At 44.7% G+C, this 18994-nt stretch overlaps 1 long non-coding RNA gene across 2 annotated transcripts in view; it reads right to left on the bottom strand.

The window, feature by feature from the left end:
• LOC119627558 (uncharacterized) overlaps nucleotides 1-5695 on the bottom strand; it is a 31498-nt gene extending 25803 nt beyond the window's left edge. The window contains exons 1-2 of one of the 2 annotated variants that reach the window (XR_005243744.2): nucleotides 5088-5686; nucleotides 1787-2057 (exon numbers count right to left, since the gene is read on the bottom strand). This is a non-coding gene — a long non-coding RNA (uncharacterized lncRNA). Of the gene's footprint in view, nucleotides 1-1507; nucleotides 2058-5087 lie in introns of those variants that run through there. The other variant, XR_012092603.1, reaches the window with a different exon arrangement.
• Nucleotides 5696-18994: the final 13299 nt, after the last annotated feature.

The following is an 18994-nucleotide window of genomic DNA, read 5'->3' as shown; positions in this document are numbered from 1 at the left end:
TGTAAGCAACATAAGATCCTGGTAGTAAGAGGAAAACATCAATAGCTGTTGTTTTGATTTTTAGAGAGTTTTTTTTTTTTTAATCAGTTCATTAACGATTACAGGTAGATAAAATGCTCTATACCCCATTTGGTCTGTAAGCTAGCAGCACCATCACCATCTGGGTGGTGTAAGAAATGCAGATTCTCAGGCCTACCCCAGGCCTACTGAATTGGAATCAGCTTTTTTTTTTTTTTTTTTTTTGAGATGGAGTCTTGCTCTGTTGCCCAGGCTGGAGTGCAGTGGTGTGATCTCAGCTCACTGCAACCTTCATCTCCCAGGTTCAAGCAATTCTCCTACCTCAGCCTCCCAAGTAGCTGGGATCACAGGCATGCACCACCACACCCGACTAATTTTTGTATCTTTAGTGTAGATGGGGTTTCATCATGTTGGCCAGGCTTGTCTGGAACTCCTGACCTCAAGTGATCTGCCCACCTCGACCTCCCAAAGAGCTGAGATTACAGGCGGGAGCCACTGCGCCTAGCCTGGAATCAGCATTTCAACAAGACTCCCATGTGATTCACGTGATTGTTAAAGATTGTGAGGCACTGACCTAGGCCACTTAAAAATTACTATGAATAGGCTGGGTGCAGTGGCTCAAGCCTGTAATCTCAGTTCTTTGGGAGGCCAGGGCGGCTGGATTGATTGGGCTCAGGAGTTCAGAACTAGCCTGGGCAATATGGTGAAACCGCATCTCTACTAAAAATACAAAAACTAGCTGGGCATGCTGATGCGTGCCTGTGGTGCCAGCTACTCAGGAGGCTGAGGTGGGAGGACTGATGCCTGGGAGGTTGAGGCTGCAGTAAGCCACGATCGCGCCACTGCATTCCAGCTTGTGTGACAGAGACCTTGTCCCCTGCTTTGAGAATTTTCACTAATTACTGGGAGTTCTCACTTTTATTTTTACTTTCTGAGTCTCTTTGCAATACAGAGCGATAGTGTTTTATGTAATACACTTGTCCTGAAGTTTTCTGATGAACCATGGTAGCTACAAAACCTTTTATCATTTGAAGGAACAAGTGTAATACACAGGGGAGCAGCAAGTAACTTTCTATTACCAGTAATATACTTATAATGAGGGTTTTAAATTTTTATAGCTGGAAACTATTTTCTAAATGAAGACCTAGGATCAAACCTGTGTTAAACTGGTACAGGCACATGTATCAACTTTGTCATGTCCTAAGCAGGTTAGTTTTGTCACTGGGTCTGAAAAGCTTTTTCTTAGCGAGTAACACAGTATTTTTTAATAACAGAAGTTTTTAAGAGCCAGATGCTTGAACTTGGGGTATCTGTTTGGGGAAAGAGTTAAAGTAAAGTTATCTTGAGGCATTAACTCTTTTGCTTCTCAAGGCCATTGGTCTCCTATGTTAGCCTTTTTATAAACATAACATGAAGGAACATCCAGACTGCCAGCAATGTGTTCAGCCAACTGAGCACATAGGCTTTTTCTGTTTTTGCTAAAGGAAGAAGTTCTGGTAACTTCTGGTTTATGTTTAAAGAATGACTGTAAGACTCGGAATTGTTGCTGGACTAGACGGGTCTGGGTTTCCTAAGTAGTTTGTGTACAGTAGTGACACCTTATATAGGTGTTTCTTCTAGCATGGTTATGGGGGGTAACAACAACAAAACAATGTACAGCAAGGACAAAAGAGGTCCTTATCTGGGAAAAAGGTTGAATACAGCGACAGAACAATAGGAAAACAGTTAGGATTGCAGGAAAACTATTAAGACTTTTAACTACATTTACTTGCTTGACAAGTCCTCAAGCTTCGACCATATGTAGACTAGTCAGCTGCCGGTGTGTGACTAGAGCAGGGCTTGTTGTCTCCTCAAGCTTCAGCCTTGCGTAGACTGGTCAGTATCCGGAGTGACCAGAACAGGGCTGTCATCCTCAGTAGCAGCTTGGTCTCGTCTCAGGATCAGCCAGGTTGGATGATCTGTGTCCTGCCGGCTGGTCCACTTGTCCTGAGCTGCCGGTGTTAGCTGACTGTGGTGGATCCAAGACACAACACCTGCAACTTTAACAGCAGTGGGAGTGGACAAGGTTACAGTATAGGGCCCATCTTATATGGGTCCTAGAAAAATTAGATTTTACTTTAAACAGAGTCACTAGATTTAAAGGGGTGTCAGGCTTATAGGCATTTTCATTTATTTAATTATGAACACTTTGTATGGCTATTTTTAAAACCTGCATTTGCTTTCTTAAGGTTAATTTCTTTAGTTTCAGGAGGTCACCTTTAATTTTACCTATGATTTGGGGGTGGCCAACCAAACAAAATCTTATAGGGCAAATACCTAGTTTGTTCGGTGGGGGTGCACCTGACTCAGAGGAGGACCATAGGCAAAAACCTGATTTTATTTTAAATGAGCAAACAAGCACTAGCATGTACCGATAGCCTCCAGCACGGGGCAGTTCTGTAAAGTCTATAAGCAAGTTTTCACAAGGTATGGCTCTTTTTCCTGTCTAAGTTTCTTAGAGGATGGGGTTCTTCTCCCTCCACAACCCCTTTGTAATTCTATTTAGTGGCTTAGCCTTCAGTGAGAAATTGGAATCCAGATACGGCAGAATCTTGCTGCTTTTAACTTCTGATGTGACCATGGGCTCCTGGGAGCCTAATATAAAGTCTGCCCTAATCTTTACATTATTCAGCTCCTGTCAGTCTGATCAGATCAGTGTTTGGTTCCTCCAAGGTGCAGCAGCCCTTGGCCGATGGCCTCTTTGTCTTGCAGCCTTGGCCATTTCCTTTATTGCCTTTTTGAACATTTACCCTTCTAGTGTCCTTTTCTTTTTGCATCTCGCACATTAATCTCTCTCTAGCCTGGTCCGGCTCTTGCATCTTTGCCTAACTTGACTTCTTTCATATCTACATCCACGTCCACGTCCTCTCACGTTGCTAATTTCTCTTTTTTTACACTTACTCTTAGTCTTTCTTTTTCTTTTGCTCTTTCCCAGTTTTGTTTCTTTGTTACAGTTAACATACACCTCGATGGCCACTTTTATAGACTGGATGATATTCATGCCTGCAGCTTCTGCTTGATGTTACCATGGACTTGCTTTACAAATGAAGTATTCACTATATATTGATTTTCAGCAGCCTCAGGGTTAAATGGGGCATAAAGCCAGAATGCTTTTTTTTTTTTTTTTTTTTGAGACGGAGTCTTGCTCTGTTGCCCAGGTTGGAGTGCAGTGGCCGGATCTCAGCTCACTGCAAGCTCCGCCTCCCGGGTTCACGCCATTCTCCTGCCTCAGCCTCCCGAGTAGCTGGGACTACAGGCACCGCTACCACGCCCGGCTAATTTTTTTGTATTTTTAGTAGAGATGGGGTTTCACCGTGTTAGCCAGGATGGTCTTGATCTCCTGACCTCGTGATCCGCCCGTCTCAGCCTCCCAAAGTGCTGGGATTACAGGCTTGAGCCACCGCGCCCAGCCCAGAATGCTTTATACAGTCTCTTATAAAACTGACTTAGGATCTTGTCAGCTCCTTGAAGCAATCCTGGAATCTTTTTTTATATTACTTGCTTTTTTCTACCAACTCTTAGCCTCTGCAGAAGTGCTTCTCAGTACCTCTGTAAACGCTGAAGCTGAGTTGCATTCTCTGGGTGTTTTCTTCCCCTTTTTCCTAGAGTTTAACAGGCTCTTTTCTTTATATAATTCTCCATGCACTTGGATGGTTAAACAGGCATACCGAGAGTCAGTGTAAATGTTTACAGTTTTAGCTTTACTGAGTTCTAGGGCCCGAATTAAAGCAATGAGCTCAGCTTAACGACAGTGTCGAGGGTTACCACCGCATATTCTGCACATCTCTTTCCTTGTGGGTGATGAAGCTGTTCCCGTCCACATATAGCTCCTAGTCTACTGATGCCCAAGGCTGGTCCCGGAGGTCAGGTCTGCTAGAGTAAACTTGAGTCCAACACCTCTACACAGTCGTGCTGCCGGGAGCAAGGTGGCGGGTTCAGGGTGTTTCCAGTTTAGTAGATCAATGGTTGAAAAGGGCTGATAGATGAAAGTCTGTTGCCCACCCCCGCCATGTGGGCCTGATTGTAATAGACAGGTCCTCGCGTCTCCCTGAGAGGGAGCTCCTGAATCTCGTTTCTGAGGGAGCTGTTGGCCTTGGTAAAGCACGGTAGGCTGGGACATATAGAGAAAGAATTTCTATTATCTCTGGTGGCTCCTGCAAAATTGGCTTCTCTTGCTGTTTCTGGGACTCCCTTTTCTAACTCCGTGTCTGCTGGTGAAGCTGCTCTTACTTTTACCTTTGGCTTTTTTGCAATAAGCTGTTAAACAGGGCTAAATTTATGCTGGTTTTGTCTATATTATATTTAACCATGAGTCACTATAAAGGAATTTGATCTAGGTACACTGGCTGTCCTCCAACCTCTGTCACCACCTTAAATACATGGCCAATTGTTCTTCATTTATATTTCCTTCGGTGGGCCATCCAACACCAAAAGAGGGCAGTTCTAATTCACACAGAGATCTTAACCTCTAAGGGATTAACTTAACTCTATAATCTCCTGCAAAACTTTCCTTAAGGTTCTGTAACATGCATTTTAATAGAGTAAGTTTTGATGATTTGATGACTTTCCTTTTCTCTTGTTGAAATTTTTTTAACCCAGTTCCTAGCGGAGTGTCTGATCTATTCTTCTCTCAAGACAAAACAACATTCACACTACAAGAAGGAAAGGTTAAAAAGTCACTCACTCACCTAATTCACACTAAATCAAAATCAAAGCTAAAACCAAAGTGTTGTTAAAGGCACACCTGTTGGTCAAGCAATTTAAGCCAAAGTCAAAATCAGAACCAAAACCAAAGTGCCAATAAAGGCACCCCTGTTTATCAAGCAATTCAAGTCAAGTCAAAATCAAAACTAAAACCAAAGTATCAAGCAATTAATTCAAGTCAAGTCAAAAACAAAAACCAAAGTATCAAGCAATTAATTCAAGTCAAGTCAAAAACAAAAACCAAAGTGCCGGTACAGGCACACCGTGGGTGATCAGGCCACGCTTCCACTCAAATGGAGTGGGCAAGTTCCAAAGACCAGTCTTACCAAGTTTCAGATGTCCGGACTTAAAGTGCCAGTTCCTTCCCGGTGTTCAGCCACTGTGTTGATCCCCCACAGGGGCCTGCTGAGGAGGCGTTCCACCGGGGCAAATGCCTATCCTGGAGTGCTCTCAGGCTCCGCATCGCTCAAGCTGGCCAGAGTCCCCTGCAGCGATGCTCTACAGGGCAGGCATAAGCTGCCTAAGAGGTTGCCTCGACTGTCCTTTAATCACCTCGCTTCCCGGTCAGGGAACCAAGAAAAGCAGCAGGCAAAACTAAGAAGTGGTAGGTGCCTGTTGATGAGGTGTAACAGCTCAACTGCTGGCTCAACTGTGCTACAACCTGAAAGATCTTCTGCTTCTCGATTACCCGTGAGGGCTACCTCTGTGAAGTTTTTTTTGTTTTGTTTTTTCTTTTCCTTTCGTTTGAGACAGAGTCTCAGGCTGGAGTCAGGCAAGCCGCAGACAAGCTGCAGACAAAACTCCTCAGACACCGGATTAAGGAAGGAAGAGGTTTTTTATTCGGCTAGGAGCGTCAGCAGACTCGCATCTTAAGAGCCTTGCTCCCCAAAAAAGAAATACTTGGCCTTTTTAAAGGCTTAGAACTTTAAGGGGTCCACGTGAAAGGGTCGTGATAAATAGAGCAAGCATGGGAAATGTGACTGGGGCCCACATGCATCAGCTAACAGAACAAAAAGTTTTACAGTGCTTTTTTTTTTCAAACAGTGTCTAGGATTTACAGATAACACAAGTAGTTAAGTCAGGGATTGATGTTATTATTATTACTTTGTTTAACTCCTAGGGCCAGGTGGTAGTGCCAAGGTTGTCTAGCTATTTATCTTACTTTTGATCCTTTCTCTCTTTCCTCCTGTCTTGTGAACTAGGCAAGGTGAGGGTGGGAGGGCAGCAGGAGTAGTAGTGGTCTCTTTCCTTAAAATAAAATAAAAAAGGTTATCATAAATAATAAAGGCACAAGAGAATGACTTGAACCCAGAAGGCAGAGGTTGCAGTGAGCCGAGATCACCATTGTACTTCAGCCTGGGCAACAGAGCAACATCTCAAAAAAAAAAAAAAAAAAAAATTGAAGAAAAATTAAACGGCCAGGCACAGTGGCTGATGGCTATAATTCCAGCATTTTGGGAGGCCAAGGCGGGAGGATCGCTTGAGCCCAGGAATTCAAGATCAGCCTGGGCAACATAGTGAAACCCCATCTCTATTTTAAAAAATTAATATGCTGCTTTTTTTTTTTCTTTACTTGAGAGGAAAGCCAAGGATTATGAGCGTCTTGAAAAACTGAAACTCCAACAATAGCTCAAGGATAAGATGAAGGTTGAAATTCAACACTGAGCTCAGGTCAGGTAGAAAAGGATTCTGCTAATAGGAAGAAGTGAGGCTTGCTCTGTGTAACAGCTGGATGTGTTCAGGCAAAATAAATGCCTTGTGGTCACTGGCTGCACCTCGCACTTTATATGTCATTGCTCACAGCAGGGTTGTGGTTCAGAACACAGCTGTTACCACAAATTTAAAAAGTGGCCAGGTGTGGTGGCCCACACCTGTAATCCCAGCCTTTGGGAGGCCGAGGTGAGTGGATCACCTGAGGTCAGGAGTTGGAGACCAGCCTGGCCAATATGGTAAAACCTCGTCTCTACTGGAAGAAAAAAAAAAAAAAAAATTAGTTGTGCCTGGTGGTGTGCACCTGTACTCCCAGCTACTCAGAAGGTTGAGGCAGGCGAATTGCCCGGGAGCCAAGGCTGCAGTGAGTGGGGATCACGCCACTGTACTCCAGCCTGAGACTCTGTCTCAAACGAAAGGAAAAGAAAAAACAAAACAAAAAAAACTTCACAGTGGTAGCCCTCACGGGTAATCGAGAAGCAGAAGATCTTTCAGGTTGTAGCACAGTTGAGCCAGCAGTTGAGCTGTTACACCTCATCAACAGGCACCTACCACTTCTTAGTTACTCACCTCCTCTCTACGTTTACTGATTCTACTGAAGGACTCAATATATGTCCACTGAAAGAGAACAAATGGTCCCACCAGTAATCGGTTAACATAAGGGGCCCTGTGAGGAAGAGCCTTCAGGCCACTGTACCCATAGGCTACTGGCCACCCCATAAGGATGATGAGTCAGGTCCCCCCATTGTCTGGCTAGGTGGTGGTCCATCTGGATGGCCATCCGTGTGTAAAGACCCACTCAGAAGGGACTGTTGGCAGTACTTTGAGGCTTCTAGGAAGGGAATTAGGGCTGGTTATGGAGGTTCGTGCCTGTAATCCTAGCACTTTGGGAGGCTGAGGCAGGAGTATTACTTGAGCTCAGGAGTTCAAGACTGGCCTGGGTAACATAGTGAGACCCTGTCCTATAAAATTTTGTTTTTATTTTATTTTATTTACTTATTTATTTTTGAGATACAGTCTTGCTCTGTTGCCCAGCTGGAGTGCAGTGGTGCGATCTCAGCTCACTGCAACCTCTGCCTCCTAGGTTCAAGCAGTTCTCCTGGCTTAGCCTCCCGAGTAACTGGGATTACAGGCGCACGCCACCATGCCTGGCTAATTTTTGTATTTTTTTAGTAGAGACAGGGTTTCACCATGTTGGCCAGACTGGTCTCAAACTCCTGACCTTGTGATCCGCCCACCTTGGCCTCCCAAAGTGTTGGGATTACAGGCGTGAGCCACAGCACCATGCCAACTTTTTTTCTTTTTTTTTAAAGGAAGGGAGTTGGCCTGTCCAGCAGAAATGTTCTTAACATGTCATTCAGCTGCCTTAAAAATCTAGTTTCAGCCCGCTTTCCCTGTCTTTGTTGTGATTCTTCTTTCTTTTCTTTCTTTCTTTTCTTTTTTTTTTTTTTTGAGACACAGTCTCACTCTGTCACCCAGGTTGGAGTGCTATGGCGCGATCTTGGCTCACTGCAACCTCCACCTCCCAGGTTCAAGTGATTCTCCTGCCTCAGCCTCCCAAGTAGCTGGGATTACAGGTGCCCCCCACCACAGCTGGCTAATTTTTCTACTTTTAGTAGAGACGGGATTTCACCATATCAACCAGGCTGGCCTTGAACTCCTGACCTCAGGTGCCTCACTCACCTCTGCCTTCCAAAGTTCTGGGATTAAGGTATGAGCTACCATGCCTGGCCTGTCATTCCTCTTTCATTAATACTCTACATTTCAGTAAAAGGTGTACCACTTAGAGTCCCTGTATATCTCTCATCTTTGCACATGCTGTTCTCTCCCCCAGGGTGCCATTTCTCTACCATCATATTTAGAAGGTGTCCCATCCCTCAAGGCTCAGCACATGAATCTTCCTTTATATAAGCAGGGTAGGAATGATGACCCCTGTTTTACAGGCATGAGATTGAAGCACAGAGGTATTTGATGCCTCGCCAAAAATACGTTATTGCCAAAACATGATGTCAGGATTTAATCCCAGGCCCCTTGACTCTCCAGTAGCTCAATGCTCACCCCGAAGTTTGGCAGAGCACCATGAAAACACAACATGAGTGCCAAATCTGCCCTTGCATTAAGGATTTCAACCCGCTGTATTGTATTATTAGAGACAATACAAGGAAATGATGCATGAGGATACAGAGATGACATTTCTGCTAAAAATTCAATTAACTGATGATGGTATGGAAAGGTGAATATCCAACAAACATTTCAAAAGTAAAAAAGCAGGCCAGGCATGGTGGCTTACGCCTGTAATTTCAGCACTTTGGGAGGCCAAGGCGAGCGGATCACTTAAGGCCAGGAGTTTGAGACCAGCTTGACCAATAGGGTGATACCCCTTCCCTATTACAAAAAAAAAAAAAAAAAAAAAAAAAAAGGCAGACCAGGCACGGTGGCTCACACAGGTAATCCCAGCACTTTGGGAGGCAGAGGCGGGTGGATCACCTGAGGTCAGGAGTTCTAGACCAGCCTGACCAACATGGTGAAAACTGTCTCTACTAAAAATATAAAAATTAGCCAGGTCTGGAGGTGGGCTCCTGTAGTCCCAACAACTGGGGAGGCTGAGGCAGGAGAATCACTTGAACCTGGGAGGCGAAGGTTGCAGTGAGCCGAAATCACGCCATTGCACTCTAGCCTGGGCGACAGAGTGAGACTCTGTCTCAGAAAAAAAAAAAAAATAGCCAGGCGTGGTGGCACATGCCTGTATCCCAGCTACTTGGGAGGCTGAGGCAGGAGAATTGCTTGAACCCAGTAGGCAGAGGTTGCAATGAGCCGAGATGGTGCCACTGCACTCCAGCCTGGGCAAGAGAGCAAGATTCTACCTCAAAAAAAATAAAATCAACAAAAGTAAAAAAAGCAAAAATTAGATAAGAGTTTCTCTAACAGTTTAAAACTCAGATAAATCAGAGTTAGTCATGAACAGAAATTTTGAAAGAGGAAAAAAACACAAGGTGTTTATATATTAGGAATAAATATGTTTCAAAGAATATAGCTAGGCTGGGCGTGGTGGCTCACGTCTGTAATCCCAGCACTTTGGGAGGCCGAGGCAGGTGGATCACATGCGGCCAGGAGTGTGAGATCAGCCTGGCCAACGTGGTGAAACCCCATCTCTATTACAAATGCAAAAAATTAGCCGGACATGTGGCATGTGCCTGTAGTCCTAGCTACTCGGGAGGCTGACGTACGAGAATCCCTTCAGCCCAGGAGGTGGAGGTTACAGTGAGCTGAGATCGCACCACTGTACTCCAGTCTGGGTGACAGAGTGAGGCTCTGTCTCAATAAATAAATAAATAAATAAATAAAGGTATATAGCTATTGGTTTTTTCATTTTAAAAATATGTAGGGGAGCATTTGAGAATGAACATGCGTAATGAAGCAGAATATAAATAGTTTTTAAGGGTCCATGGTCCATGGTCATCCCACTCTGTTTGGCAACACTTGGGTTGGGATGCCCAATGGGTGTACTTGACAAGCTGAGCAGATTTAGATCTGAATTGATTCTGGGGCTCTTGGGTCCACTGCTGGGGGGTTCCAGTGTCTGATATCAGCCACGAGAATCCGTTTTTCCAAGGAGGCCTGTTGCCTTATCTTGTATGTACAGCATAACAAATTGCAACTCGGATTTTCCAAGGGTGTCAAAGGAAAGAGAAGGTCCACTTTCTCTTCCTGATTGTTATTGCCACCATACATTCTGGATAAAAACATGGGCACCACTGACTTCTTTTATATCCTGCAGAAAAGCAGCACAAGAAATATATACAGAATTTTTACTGAAAAACAAAATGAGATTGCAAAAGGAAAGTAACCCTGCCTGATAAAATAGTTTCTTTATAAATTTTAATTAATTAATTTTTATTTTTAGAGATGGGGGTCTCACTATGTTGCCCAGACTGGTCTTGAACTCCTGGGCTCAAGCCATCTTTCTGCTTTGACCTTCCAAAGTGTAGGTATTACAGGTGTGAGCCACCGTACCCAGCCAAAATAATTTCATCAACAGCTACAATACTAAGATTTGTGTGCTTTAGGGTAAATACGTAAATTGATTTTCCCCCCAAAATGCTGCCTATGATCTTTGTTATCCCCAAACTGGTCTATGTTATCCTCTTTCCCTTAATGAATTCTCAAAGTGATTCTACATTTTTTTCAGTTTATAAGGCTCAGCTCTGTTCACTTACAACTTCAATCTCACATTCTACTCAAGTTTCTCACCTGTCAACCAAGCAAGTTAGCCTCAAGGCCCTAGATCAGGGTGTCTCAACGTCAGCGCTACTGACATTTGAGGGGCTGTCCTGTGCATTGTTAGATATTTGGCAGCATCCTTGATCGGTACCTACTAGATACCAGCAGCACCCTACCCACAGTAGTGACAATCAGAAATGCCTCCAAGCATTGCCGAATGTCCCCTGTGAGTGCAGATCACCCCCCTTTGGGAGACACGGTTCTGGATGTTTGGAATGCTTGTGTGCGGATTTTGGTATGTTCTGGTTTCCACATACCTCTTCCTCTTCCCTTCTTCTGGTGCCAAAATTCCTGAATTAAGAAATTGCGGCTAGGCCCAGTGGCTCATGCCTATAATCCTGGGGCTTTGGGAGGCCGAGGCAAGCAGATCACTTGAGGTCAAGAGTTTGAAACCAGCCATGACCAAGATGGTGAAATCCTGTCTCTACTAAAAATACAAAAAATTAGCCAGGCATGGTGGCACACACCTGTAATCCTAGTTACTGGGGAGGCTGAGGCAGGACAATTGCTTGAACCCGCGAAGCAGAGGTTGCAGTGAGCCGAAATCGCACCACTGCAGTGAGCTTGGGTGACAGAGGGAGACTCTGTCTCAAAAAAAAAAAAAAAGAAAGAAAGAAATTGAAATCTAGCTATTCATTTATTTTATTTGCAGTTGGAGAAGAGGTAGGGTGGAGATATAGGAACAACTGAATTTAATATTTTGATAAATTATCTTACCATAATAGCTTCTTCTCATTAAACATCTTCTATGTTCCAGGAATTGTAATAAACACTGTCGCATAAACAATAATCCTATGAAACCGGGCACGGTGGCTCACGCCTATAATCCCAGCACTTTGGGAGGCCAAGGTGGGCGGATCACAAGGTCAAGAGTGCAAGACAAGCCTGGCCAATATGGTGAAACCCCATCTCTACTGAAAATAGAAAAATTAGCCGGGGGTGGTGGGGGGCACCTGTAATCCCAGCTACTTCGGAGACTGAGGCAGGAGAATCCCTTGAACCCAGGAGGCAGAGGTTACAGTAAGCTGAGATCGCACGCCACTGCACTCCAGCCTGGGCAACAGGGTGAGACTCTGTCTCATAAAAACAAACAAACAAAAAACAATAACCCTATGAATTAGGTACTACTTTTGTGTCCATATTACAGATGAGAAACTGATTTCAGCAAATATAAGTGAATTTCCCAGGGTGGTTCAGCTGAACTCAGAATAGCTGTAAAGGAAGATATGAATATAAATCTAGACTATCTGGGTTATAGGGCACAAAGTATTCATCTTCAACTTGGCGTTCAGCTTCTGGAATGCAAGGGTGGATTAACACAGGGGAACTGGGAGAGATGGGTTTATGTGTGTGAGGCCCAGGCCAGCAGATGTGACGCTTCACAGGACTGTGTGGGTAGAAGGGAGGTCCCAATCATACAGGAGCAACAAGGGCCTATCTGGACAATATTCCGGGAAGGCTCAATGCAGCAGAATGAGGACTAGGAGTTATTTGTTTCTTTACTTCCAATCCTATTCCTGCCAACCCTCCCTACCCCAGGAACCCAAGACAGGTATCCTGCCCTCCTCTTACCTGTGTCTCCATTTTCTCTGCATCTCGTTTGGGGTTTTGCTGACAAATCTCCTCAATCGGCAGGGTGCAGTGGCTCACGCCTGTAATCTCAGCACTTCGGGAGGCTGAGGTGAGAGGATCACTTGAGGCCAGGAGTTTAAGATGAGCCTGGAGAACATAGTGAAACCCCGTCTCTACTAAAAATACAAAAAAATTAGCTGAGCTTGGTGGCGCTTGCCTATAATTCCAACTACTCAGGAGGCTGAAGCTTGAGAATCTCTTGAGCCTGGGAGGTGGAGGAGGCAGTCAGCCAAGATTACACCACTGCACTCCAGCCTCGGCAACAGAGCAAGACGCTTTCTCAAAACAAAAACAAAAACAAAACAAACAAAAAAAAACCAAAAACAAACAAAAACAAAAAAAACCCTCAACAAATTTACCCTCTGATTTCTTTTTTAACTTAATCCCAAATGTGGTAGTACCCTCTGATGTTAATGTTAGCTTGGTCTCATATAAAACTGACCATCGCCAAGGTAATACAGCCACATCTGGATAGTGAATGGCCTATTGCCTGGTGAAAAGCCAAGATGACTGATTTTGAATCAAACACTGCAGGTGTATGCTCAGCTCTGTCACTGTCACTGAAAACATGTGTGGCCTCAGCATATCAGGGACCTTCTCTGGGCCTCAGATTGTTTTCCTGTAAATTCAGACGATATCTCCCACCTCACAGAATTATGTTGGGGATTAACTGAAATTTCACCCCTAAGAAAGCCAAGCACTGTCGCTGTATTCTATGAATTTAGTAAAAGTTAGTTGAATCTGAATCAATCCACAGGACGAAGAATTTGAAAGCATCATTAGTCAGTAATAGACATATTGAGCAAGAAGCAAATTCACGTTGTTGGGGGACAATACAGGCTAATATTTAAAAAAAGAAAAACCAAAGGGCTCAGGTTAAATCACCCAGTTCTGATGGGATAAGAAAGGAAATGGCGTTGAAGATTAAAAGAGGAGCTCTAAACTTTTGTATCATTTAATCAGCAAAGAGGACAAATTTACAGCAATGCTGGGGAACTAAGCGTGTGCACAAATATATTAGAACTATTTATAGGGTTTGCTTGACTTTAATTTCCTGGTGTTGTTACTGTGATTCTTCTTTGGTTGAGGCTGCTAGATGGGTTATATAAAGAATGAGAACACTTCTAGAACTCAGAGTTCCAAATGAATATTAGCCAGGTGTCCATGCCTGATGGCAAATCTAAACAGTTTATTCAAAGAATAAGTCTTATGACTTTTATAGTTTTGGGAACTGTTTTTCTATGTGGCTCCTCTGGAACAGAGTGGAGGATTGAAACAGCAAAGAGACACTGTTATGATCACCAGGCATCAGGCCAAGACAGGGAAAGGGGATGGGTTTAGGGGATTTGAGCTCTGAGAGTTCCTTCAATGGAAGAGTCTATGTCCCTGCAGCACAAGACCCATGACCTTGCCTCTAAAGCATATGCAGGCATCTTTGCCCGTCAACCAAAATCCATCTCATAATAAATCCAGATGCCTGAAGACTTTCAGGTACTCTATGGCTTCCTTCCTTCCTCTCTTCCTCCTTTCTTCCTTCCTCCTTTCTTCCTTCCTTCTTTCCTTCCTTCCTTCCTTCCTTCCTTCCTTTTTTCCTTCCTTCCTTCCTTCCTTCCTTCCTTCCTTCCTTCCTTCCTTCCTTCCTTCCTTCCTTCCTTCCTCCCTCCCTCCCTCTCTCTCTCTCTCTCTCTCTCTCTCTCTCTCTCTCTCTCTCTCTTTCTTTCTTTCATTACTCAGCCGGGCACGGTGGCTCATGCCTGCAATCCGAGCACTTTGAGAGACCAAGGTGGGCAAATCACCTGAGGTCAGGAGTTCGAGACCAGCCTGGCCAACATGGTGAAACCCCGTCTCTACTAAAAATACAAAAATTAGCTGGGCATGGTGGTGGGTGCCTGTAATCCCAGCTACTCAGGAGGCTAAGGCTGGAGAATTGCTTGAACCCAGGAGGCAGAGGTGGCAGTGAGTTGAGATTTCACCATTGCACTCCAGGCTGGGTGACAAGAGTGAAACTCTATCTCAAAAAAAAAAAGAAAAAGAAAAAGAAAAAAAATCTCTTATTTTTTGTCTAATTTCTGTTTCTTTAAAACTAAAAAAAAAAAGAAAGAAAAGAAGACGGGATTGCACCATGTTGCCCAGGCTGCTCTCGAACTCCAAAGCTCAGGCAATCCACATACCTTGGTATCACAAAGTGCTGGAATTACTGGTGTGAGCCACCATGCCTGGCCTGTTTTTCTTTTATTTTTGAGATGGGGTCTTGCCTTGCTCTGTCACCCGGCTGGAGTGCAGTGGCAGGATGACAGCTCACTGCAGTCTTGAACTCCTGGGTTCAAGTGATCCTCTCACCTCAGCCTCTTGTGTAGCTGGGACTACAGGCACGTGCCACTATGCCAGACTAATTTTTTTACTTTTTGTAGAGATGGGATCTCACTATGTTGCCCAGGTTGGTGTTGATCTTCTGGGCTCGAGCAATCTTCCCACCTCAGCCTACCAAGGCTGAGGGATTACAGGGGTGAGCCACCACACCCAGCCTCACTATAGCCTTCTAGAGGTCCATGTAACCATTCCACGTGGGTATTTCTTCATGGGTATAGGGGTTGCCTCCTACTCTTATGATGTTCACCAAGATCACTTGAGGATGCCAAATCAAGACTATAGCCCATAATACACATGGATGAATGCCAGTGATCAGTAGAGACTTCTATCTTGTTCTATTATTAGTACAATGTTTTCATAAGTCTGCCCATACTACAGCATATTTCTCAAAAGCATCTAAACACCAACAAATACACAGATTCATCATACCCTGAGATGCCCAAACAACCCATATGTGAGGAACATGCAACCACATCTTTGCTGAGTGGGTCAAGTAATAGTGGAAATGCAACTTTTTTTTTTTTTTTTCTTTTGAGACAGAGTCTTGCTCTGTCATCCAGGTCGGAGTGCAGTGGCATCATCTCAGTTCACTGCAACCTCCGCCTCCCGGGTTCAGGCGATTCTCCTGCCTCAGCCTCCCATGTAGCTGGGATTGCAAGCGCCCGCCACCATGCCTGGCTAAGTTTTGTATTTTTAGTAGAGATGGGGTTTCACCATGTTGGCAAGGCTGCTCTCGAACTCCTGACCTCAGGTGATCCATGCACCTCAGACTCCCAAAGTGCTCGGATTACAGGCGTGAGCCACCGTGCCTGGCCAGGAACGTGGCTTTATTATGAAATAGGAAAAGCTTGTCTTTAGCCACAGTGGAACTTTTTTTTCAGTATGGAACTTCCCCATCTTGCCTCCCAGGAGAGGTCCCGTAAGGCCACTCCCAAAGATAGGGAGGAGAGGAGTTACAGAGCAGGAAGAAGGGGTTGTTTTGCTCAGAGCACAAGGCCACTCTTTTCTTTGCAGGATTTAAATCAAAACTCCCACAAAAGCAGAACGGAAGCTTCTAAGGTCAGCTTTGTGCTATCCAAGTGAGAATATTAAAGGTCAAACTGAGGAGGGCCTGGACAATCAACCTGTAAAATAGCATCAGTGATACAAAGTTCTTCTTGCTCACCTAAGTTTGGCATGGTCTTTTCATAGGTAGCAATCTGGCTCGGCCTATCACCTCCAATAGAAGAAAGACAGATAATCAAGTTCAGAGTTACAAGAAACAGAATCCAATCCTGACTACCTTAAGCAGGAAAAACATTAAAGGCTTTTGTAGCTGGTGCCGTGGCTCACGCCTGTAATCCCAGCACTTTGGGAGGCTGAGGCAGGCAGATCACCTGAGGTCAGGAGTTCGAGACCAGCCTGGCCAACATGGTGAAACCCCGTCTCTACTAAAAATACAAAAATTAGCCAGGTGTGGCAGTGAATACCTGTAATCCCAGCTACTTAGGAGGTCGAGGCAAGAGAATCACTTGAACCCGGGAGGTGGAGGTTGCAGTGAGCCGATATCGTTCCAGTGCACTCCAGCCTGGGCGACAGAGTGAGACTTTGTCTAAAAAAAAAAAAAAAATACTTTTGCATAGCTCACAACATATCCAAAAGCAGGGATAACTAGGAGTGGAGGCTATGTCCACAGGAAAAACAGCCAAGACTATGCCACCAAACGGCTAATGAAGATTCCCTTGCTGCTGCCACTAGACACAGACATGGTCCCTTGTAATGCTGCTGGCCCCTAGATCCTGTGGTCCTTGTCTCTACCTCCACACCTCTGGCTATCATACTGCCATCCATACCAGTAAGGATTCCACCTAGGCACTGCTGTTTGCAGCACTCGTTTCTGATTCAAAATCCTATGTGGGACTGGTCTGATGGCAGTGAGTTATCAGAACTTATTAACATGTGTGTCTCTAAAGTTGGTATATAGCCCACCACTGCTAAATCTGACTGGCTTAAAAAAATAAAATGAGGAAAATCCTACGTGGGTAAGTCCAGTTGGCAGAGTATGGGTTTTGGGCAGGTATCTGACTTAGCTGTAAGGAAGGCTGGAAAAGACAGTATCCAGCTCCCACAGAGGTGGGTAACCCCTGCATCCCACCAAGAACCAAAAGCAGGGGAGTGAGGGTGCTTTGAGGTTGGGTGGCCAACAAGAACAACAAATGCCACTCTAGTTACTCAACCATGTGAATTAATATAAGGCAAAGTAGTGCCTCTCCCAGGGGTAGCCACATTCAGTCTGTCTTTATGGAATGAAAGGCCTTGCTTCTTGAGTCCTTTAAGGTAGCCGGGCAGACTGGGTGCGGTGGTGGCGCATGCCTGTAATCCCAGCATTTTGGGAGGCTGAGGCAGGTAGATCCCCTGAGGTCAGGAGTTCGTAACCAGCCTGACTGACATGGTGAAACCCCATCTCTACTAAATACAAAAAAAGAAAAAAAATAGCCAGGCGTGGTAGTCCGTGCCTGTAATCTGAGCTACTTGGGAGGCTGAAACAAGAGACTCGTTTGTACCCAGGAGGCAGAGGTTGCAGTGAGCTGAGATTGTGCCATTGCACTCCAGCCTGGGTAACAGAAGGGAAACTCCGTCTAAAAAAAAAAAAATAGCCGGGCATGGTGGCTCACACCTGTAATCCCAGCACTTTGGGAGGCTGAGGTGGGCAGATCATTTGAGGTCAGGAGTTTGAGACCAGCCTGGTGAACGTGGTGAAACCTCGTATCCACTAAAAATACAAAAATTAGCTGGGTGTGGTGGTGTGCACCTATAATCCTAGCTACTGGGGAGGCTGGAGCAGAAGAATCCCTTGAACCTGGGAGGTGGAGGCTGCAGTGAGCTGAGATCATGCCTTTGCACTCCAGGCTGGGTGACAGAACAAGTCTCAAAAAAAAAAAAAAAAAAGCCTAACATTAGCTAGTGAGAATGTTGGGAGAATGTTGGTGGTGGTATTGAGGTGCGTGATATTTATTTATTTATTTATTTATTTATTTATTTATTTATTTATTTTTGAGACAGGACCTTGCTGTGTTACCCAGGCTGGTCTCAACCTCCTAGGCTCAAGTGATTCTCTTACTTCAGCCCCTGGAGTAGCTGGGACCAAAGGTGTACACCACCGTACCTGGCTAACTTTTTAATTTTTTGAAGAGACGGAGTCTCCCTATGTTGCCCAGGCTGGTCTTGAACTCCTGAACTCAAGGGATCCTCCTGCCTCAGCTTGCCAAAGTGTTGGGATTATAGGCATGAGCCACCACCCCCAGTCAGCATTTGGGTATTAATACCAGAAGCTTTCCTCGTATTGAAAAGCATACTCATCTATGACAAGTTCTGGAAATGGATAATAGTGATGGTTGTACCACATGGTGAATATACCTAATGCTACAGAATTGTACACTTAAAATGGCTAAAATGGTGAATTGTTATTATTATTAGTATTATTTTTGAGACAGAGTCTCACTCTGTCACCCAGTCTGGAGTACAGTGGCATGATCTCGGCTCACTGCAACCTTTGCTTCCGGGTTCAAGCGATTCTCCTGCCTCAGCCTCCCAAGTAGCTTGGATTACAGGCACCCGCCACCACGCCCGGCTAATTTGTGTATTTTTGGTAGAGATGTGGTTTCAGCATGTTGGCCAGGCTGATTTCGAACTCCTGACTTCAAGTGATCCACCGCCTCAGCCTTCCAAAGTGCTGGGATGACAGGTGTGAGCCACCATGCCCGGCCATAAAATGATGAATTCTATATATTTTTATCTTTTTTTCCTCTGTCATCCTCAGAATTTCAGTTACCTTGTCTCCTGGTCACAAGATGACTGCAAAAGCTCCAAGCACCAATCTACCACATCTTTATGTTATATATATTTTATCTTTTCTTTTCTTTTTTTTTTTTTTTTTTTTACAAGGCACACTAAATGGAACCACCCTACTTGCCCCAGTGCTGGCCTTACACATGGGGCCCATGGAGCACAGCAGCTATACCATATACCTCCTCTTCCACAGGCCTGCCCATAGGCCACAGGTTGGCCCAGAGTGTCCCTTGGTACCATGGTCACTGCACTAGAGTAGAGCTCCCTAGATTTCCTTCAACTCTGTTCACATTTGGAGTTATCCATGAATAACAGCAATAATTAGCTGTTCAAATCCTGTGTTACTTACTGTGTAACCTCGGGCAAGTTGTTGAACCTCTTGGCGATTCCGTTTCCTGATTTAAAATGTAGG

This window comes from Chlorocebus sabaeus, chromosome 3 (assembly GCF_047675955.1).
Source record: "Chlorocebus sabaeus isolate Y175 chromosome 3, mChlSab1.0.hap1, whole genome shotgun sequence".
NCBI classification, from domain to species: domain Eukaryota; kingdom Metazoa; phylum Chordata; class Mammalia; order Primates; family Cercopithecidae; genus Chlorocebus; species Chlorocebus sabaeus.
The sequence above is the reverse complement of the archived record's forward strand: the minus strand, read 5'-3'. Positions and strand labels throughout refer to the sequence as shown.